The sequence below is a fragment of the Hibiscus syriacus genome, unplaced genomic scaffold (assembly GCF_006381635.1).
Source record: "Hibiscus syriacus cultivar Baekdansim isolate YM2019G1 unplaced genomic scaffold, ASM638163v2 tig00000329_pilon, whole genome shotgun sequence".
Lineage (NCBI taxonomy): Eukaryota > Viridiplantae > Streptophyta > Magnoliopsida > Malvales > Malvaceae > Hibiscus > Hibiscus syriacus.
The window spans coordinates 357479-364006 of NW_024061782.1; the positions used below are offsets into that span (position 1 = coordinate 357479).

Here is a 6528-nt window from a genome sequence, read left to right on the forward strand (position 1 = left end):
GGTAATTATCTACATTTGTAAATGGTGGCAAGCAAACCAGGCAAACGTATCTAGGCAATTACCTTGTTTGAGTGAGTTTGTGTCATCGATAAATCTGCAGTCTAGGGTTTGATTGTCAGGTAATGACCATAAAACAAACCAAAAACCCTCTGACAAAACCTTAAGATAATCATTATAGCTTCGGAAAGTGACAAGGAAATAGTCGTTCTCAATGTCCATGACATGCAATGCTTGTGTTGGCTTCCATAGGTCGTAGAATCACTTATGTAAGGCATTGTAACCTATGTGATGAACAAATAGATTTATAAACACAGTTTGGCTCAGGCTCTTGATGAATAAATTATAAACTCTATAAAAAAATTCAAAGGACATGAGACCATTGAACATACTACATCGAACATCACCCTCTAATATCTCAATATCATCATCCTCCATGTCATCATCAGAAACTATAATGGAGGGGTTCGAGTCGACTATGAGTCGATCTCAATAAGAGACGGGAACAAGTGTGATATTGATTGGGGATTCCATTGCTTCAATACGGGGCGGAGAGTCATTGGGAGGTTTGTCACGGTGACGAACCTTCTTATTAGCCCTATCATTGGAGTCGACAAGGGGTGGTTCCACGCGGAGGTTATCGATGCTAGAGTTCTTAGCACTAGGATTTTCAATCATCATGCTAGAAACAGATTAAAACTATTTTTTATATTCATATATAACACATATACATTATTTTTATGTATGATATATATATCATAAAAAAAATAAAAGATTTGACTTAAACTTTAAAACTAATCTACTAATTAATACAAATTTTGAGTATTTTACCTCACAAGATCCCCATTCTTTTGTGTTTGTCGTATTTATTCCCTCAAAACCCCTATCCGGTGAGGCGGTGAGTATCTTAGTTTTGCGAGTCGTCCTTGAACTGTTTTGGATCTTTCATTTTTGTTCTTTGGTATGCTTAATGAGCTTATAAATGTTTACAATTAGAGAGATTTAGATTTAAAAAATGATATCTTTTCGATTATGCTATTTTCAGTCAGGGTTTTTGTTTATTTATTCCTTAATTGAGAGTTGTATCTTATTTCTTCCCTCAAAACCTTAACTTGAGAGTATTTTAATTTTGAGATTCGTGGTTAAAAGCACTTTGGGTCTTTCGTTTTCGTTTTATGTTTAATGAGCCTATGTTTGTTTAGAATTAGAGAATTTTTATAAAATTGACAGCCTTTTGAATTCCTCAATGAAGTATATGTGTTGTAGTTTTATTTCTTTCTATATATAATGAAAAAAATTTGAAATTTGGCTAATGATGAAAGAAATCCATGAATTATCAGAACTAGTTTTTTATTTGATGAGACTTTCTGGTTTACACTAGGTAAAGTTGTACAATGGTGGGATTGAAGAACAAATACATGGTAATGGATGTTGAAAGTCAAAAATGATTTTGACTCAGTAATGTCGGCAAAAACTTGGAAGCAACAAGCAACATCTAGAATAGTTAAGAAATTTGTGGAGATAAAAAATGTGATGAAATTGTAGCTGCAAAATGGTGATGTGGCAACACAACAAATTAAGGAAACAAACTTTGAAAAGTCAAAGATGACAACAAAGTTTGACATTTAGTTATGATTTGCTTAATTACTAAGAAGGAAAGTTTCAGGCGGCAAACAAGTGAAGAATTTCACCAAGGCAAGCAAAGTGTTGCTTCGAGAAGGATAATGACCACGTGAGAGAAGAAAGGCGGCAATAAAGAATGGTAGGAAAATAGGCGGTTTATTACTCCTATAAATATATGCGTTGATAGTTTTAGTTTATATGAATACAAATGAGTAAAAGCTTAGAAAAGCCATAACGAGAAATAGCTTAGAAAAGCTATGAGAGAGAGGATAAAGCTTAGCAAAGCATAGAACATCGAGATTGTGTTTGTAAACTACCAACAGCTAGTGTTGTAGTGTTGTCATATTGGGGTAACGTCGTTGTAACATATTTTGCTTCGTATCAAAAATTGTTCGAGTTATATAAATTATTGAGTGCCTATATATGCTTCCAACAAGTGGCATCAGAGTTTGGTTCGAGTTTAACGTGGTGGAGAAGATGGCCAACATAATTCAACCATAAATTTCGAGATTGACAAAGACGAATTATGAAAATTGGGGCATACAAATGAAGGTGTTACTAGGCTCCCAAGATTGTTGGGATATCGTCGATGATGGTTACACCGAGTCTGAAAATACAGCAGCGAGAAGAAGTCGTGACTAATGAAGAAAATAAGGCATTGAAGGAATCCCGAAAAAAGATAAAAGAACGTTGTTCTTTATTTTTCAAGGAGTGGACGAATCTATATTTGAAAAAAAATTCTGATGCGAAAACCACAAAACAAGCGTGACAATTTTGCAAAAATCTCTTCAAGGTGCCGAAAGAGCAAAGAAGAATACATAGCCGCAACAGCGTGCACTTGCTAAGAAATGAAGAATCGATTGGAGATGACAATGGAGAAAAGCTCAGAATGGAAAATAAAGTTTGAGGGGGAGTGTTGAAAGTCAAACATGATTTTGACTCATTAATGTCGGCAAAGCTTGGAAGCAACAAGAAAAATCTATAATAGTTAAGAAAATTATGGAGATAAAAAATGTGATGAAATTGCGCAGCAAAATGGTTATGTGGCAACACTACAAATTAAGGAAACAAACTTTGAAAAGTAAAGATGACAGCAAAGCTTGACATTTAGTTATGATTTGCTTAATTACTAAGAAGGAAAGTTTCAGGCGTCAAACAAGTGAAGAATTTCACAAAGGCAAGCAAAATGTTGCTTCAAGAAGGATAATGACCACATGAGAGAATAAAGGAGATAATAAATAATGGTAGCAAAATAGGCGGTTTATTACTCCTATAAATATATGTGTTGATAGTTTTAGTTTATATAAATACAAATGAGTAAAAGCTTAGAAAAGTCATAACGAGAAATAGCTTAGCAAAGCTATGAGAGAGAGGATAAAACTTAGCAAAGCATATAATAACGAGATTGTATTTGTAAACCAGTCGCAGCTAGTGTTGTAGTGTTGTCATATTGGGGTAACGTCGTTGTAACGTATTTTGCTTGTATCAATAATAGTTCAAGTTATATAAATTACTGAGTGTCCATCTACGTTCCAACAAGTGGTATCAGAGCTTGGTTCGAGTTTAACGTGGTGGAGAAGATGACCAACATGATTCAACTACAAATCCCGAGATTGACAAAGATGAATTATGACAATTGGGGCATACAAATGAAGGCGTTACTAGACTCTCAAGATTGTTAGGATATCGTGGATGATGGTTACACCAAGCCTGAAAATGCAGCAGCAGAAGCTGCCCTGACTGATGAAGAAAATAAGGCATTGAAGGAATCTCAGAAAAAAGATAAAAGAGTGTTGTTCTTTATTTTACAAGGAGTAGATGAATCTACCTTTGAAATTTTTTATGCGAAGACCGCAAAACAAGCGTGACAGATTTTGCAAAAATCTCAAGGTGCCGAAAGAGCAAAGAAGAATACATAGCCGCAGCAGCATGCACTTACCAAGAAATGAAGAATCGATTTTTAGATGACAAGTGGGGAAAAGCTCGGAATGAAAAATAAAGTTTAAGGGTGAGTGTTGAAAGTCAAACATGATTTTGACTCATTAATGTAGGCAAAGTGTGGAAGCAACAAGCAATATCTAGAATAGTTAAGAAAATTGTGAAAATAAAAAATGTGATGAAATTGTAGCAGCAAAATGGTGATGTGGCAACACAACAAATTAAGGAAACAAACTTTGAAAAGTCAAAGATGGCAGCAAAGCTTGGCATTTTGTTATGATTTGCTTAATTACTAAGAAGGAAATTTTCAGACAGCAAACAAGTGAAGAATTTCACCAAGGCAAGCAATGTGTTTCTTCGAGAAGGATAATGAACATGTGAGAGAAGAAAGGCAGCAATAAAGAATGGTAGCAAAATAGGCGGATTATTACTCCTATAAATATATGTGTTAATAGCTTTAGTTTATATAAATACAAATGATTAAAAGCTTAGAAAAGCCATAATGAGAAATAGCTTAGCAAAGGTATGAGAGAGAGGATAAATCTTAGCAAAGCATAGAATAGCGAGATTGTGTTTGTAAACTAGCCGCAGCTAGTGTTGTAGTGTTGTCATATTGGGGAAACGTCATTGTAACGTATTTTACTTCGTATCAATAATAGTTCGAGTTATATAAATTACTAAGTGCCCATCTAAGCTTTCAACAAGTGGCATCAGAGCTTGGTTCGAGTTTAACATGGTGGAGAAAATGACCAACATTATTCAATCACAAATCCCAAGATTGACAAAGACAAATTATGACAATTGGGGCATATAAATAAAGGCGTTACTAGGCTCCCACGATTGTTGGGATATTGTCAAGGATGGTTACACCGAGCTTGAAAATGCAGCAGCAGAAACAACCCTGACTAATGAAGAAAAGAAGCCATTGAAAGAATCTAGGAAAAAAGATAAAAGAGCGTTGTTCTTATTTTTCAAGGAGTAGACGAATCTACCTTTGAAAAAATTTCTGATGCGAAGATCGCAAGACAGGTGTGACAGATTTTGCAAAAATCTCTTCAAGGTGCTGAAAGAGCAAAGAAGAATACATAGCCGCATCATCGTGCACTTGCCGAGTAATGAAAAAATCGATTGGAGATGACAAGTGGAGAAAAGCTCGGAATGGAAAACCAAGTTTGAGGGGGAGTGTTGAAAGTCAAACATGAATTTGACTCATTAATGTCGGCAAAGCTTGAAAGCAACAAGCAACATCTAGAATAGTTAAGAAAATTATGGAGATAAAAAATGTGATGAAATTGCAGCAGCAAAATGGTGATGTGGCAACATAACAAATTAAGGAAACAAACTTTGAAAAGTCAAAGATGGCAACAACGCTTGGTATTTAGTTATGATTTGCTTAATTACTAAGAAGGAAAGTTTCAGGCGGAAAACAAGTGAAGAATTTTACCAAGGCAAGCAAAGTGTTGCTTCGAGAAGGATAATGACCACGTGAGAGAAGAAAGGCGACAATAAAGAATGGTAGCAAAATAGGCGGTTTATTACTCCTATAAATATATGTGTTGATAACTTTAGTTTATATGAATACAAATGAGTAAAAGCTTAGAAAAACCATAACGAGAAATAGCTTAGCAAAGGTATGGGAGAGAGGACAAAGCTTAGCAAAGCATAGAATAACGAGATTGTGTTTGTAAACTAGTCGCATCTAGTGTTGTAGTGTTGTCATATTGGGGTAACGTCGTTGTAACATATTTTGCTTCGTACCAATAATAGTTTGAGTTATATAAATTACTGAGTGCCTATCTACGCTTCCAACAATGGAGGTAATGTTGGATCCAAATAAAGACATTTCAGGGGATGATCCCATTGTAATTACCCAATTTAACATATCCTAAGCAATCAAGGATAACATTCTTATCAACTTTGGTGAAGGTGGTCTAGCTTCTTCGATTGGATCTTTCCAAGGTATAATATAAGCAATGGCGTCTGTTCTTGTTACTTCAGTTTCCCATTGATTGTTGTTGAATTGAAGTTCCTTTTTCCCCCTTCTGCTTCTAATGATCTTTCAACTATTTTTTTTTTCGTTTTCAGTAAAATATGTCAATCCGGTTACAAAGTTGTGCGTAATTGGAGCTTCAAGAGATGAGTATCAACAAATTTGGTCCTCAATAACCTTGGTTAGGAGTATTGGGAATTGCCCTGTGATATTTAACTTGCTGGATCTTAGTGGTAAGCTCTTTACATATAAAGTCAAATCGGCATGCCTGTGATATTTTAGTTTGCGTATTCTTTAGTTGAAAGACGTGCTATCATTTTAGTTTTGTGAGCTTGAAATTAATGTTAAAGATTGTTTAAGATTGACTTTTGTTCTTTTCATCTTGGTAGTATAAAGGCATGTAAAAATTATGCCTCGAAGTGTGATGAATTAAAGATTGAGCAATACAAGCTTTTGGTCGGAGCACAACTCTCAGCTGATGTTTCCAAGCATATTCAGAACTGTCTTGAGAAGATCAAACTTTTGGAACACTAAAAGTGCATGTGATGCTGGTATAATTTTGTGCACCTGAGATTAAATTGTTGTACATTGGCATACATTTTATCAATGAACAAATAAAGGAGATTGGGAGGTCAAACTGAGCTACTTCCAGTCATCGGTTGGACCAGTTGAATCGGATTTTTCAATTAAAATATGAATTCTTTACTAAATATATGGGTTTGAAATTAAATAAATTTAGTCATTAGTTAAAAAAATTACGTATTTAACATTATGGTATAATCCTGTATGTATGAAGTTTCAGATCTCTCCCTTACAAAAATAGTTTTAATAAACAGCATCAAAATCCTTTTTTTATTGGTTTAACCAGATTTTAGGTTATTTTAGACACAATGACAAGATTACCCTAACGTTTACACTAACGGTCACTTTGTACTCTAATGGTCACTTTGTTCCCTATTTTTTTAGAGCATTTTATAATA

The 6528-nt window shown here is 34.6% G+C and overlaps 1 pseudogene; it reads left to right on the forward strand.

Annotated features, from left to right (window-relative positions):
* Window positions 1–1391: 1391 nt before the first annotated feature.
* On the forward strand, window positions 1392–6109 carry LOC120165246 (annotated as a pseudogene).
* The last annotated feature ends 419 nt before the right edge of the window (window positions 6110–6528 follow it).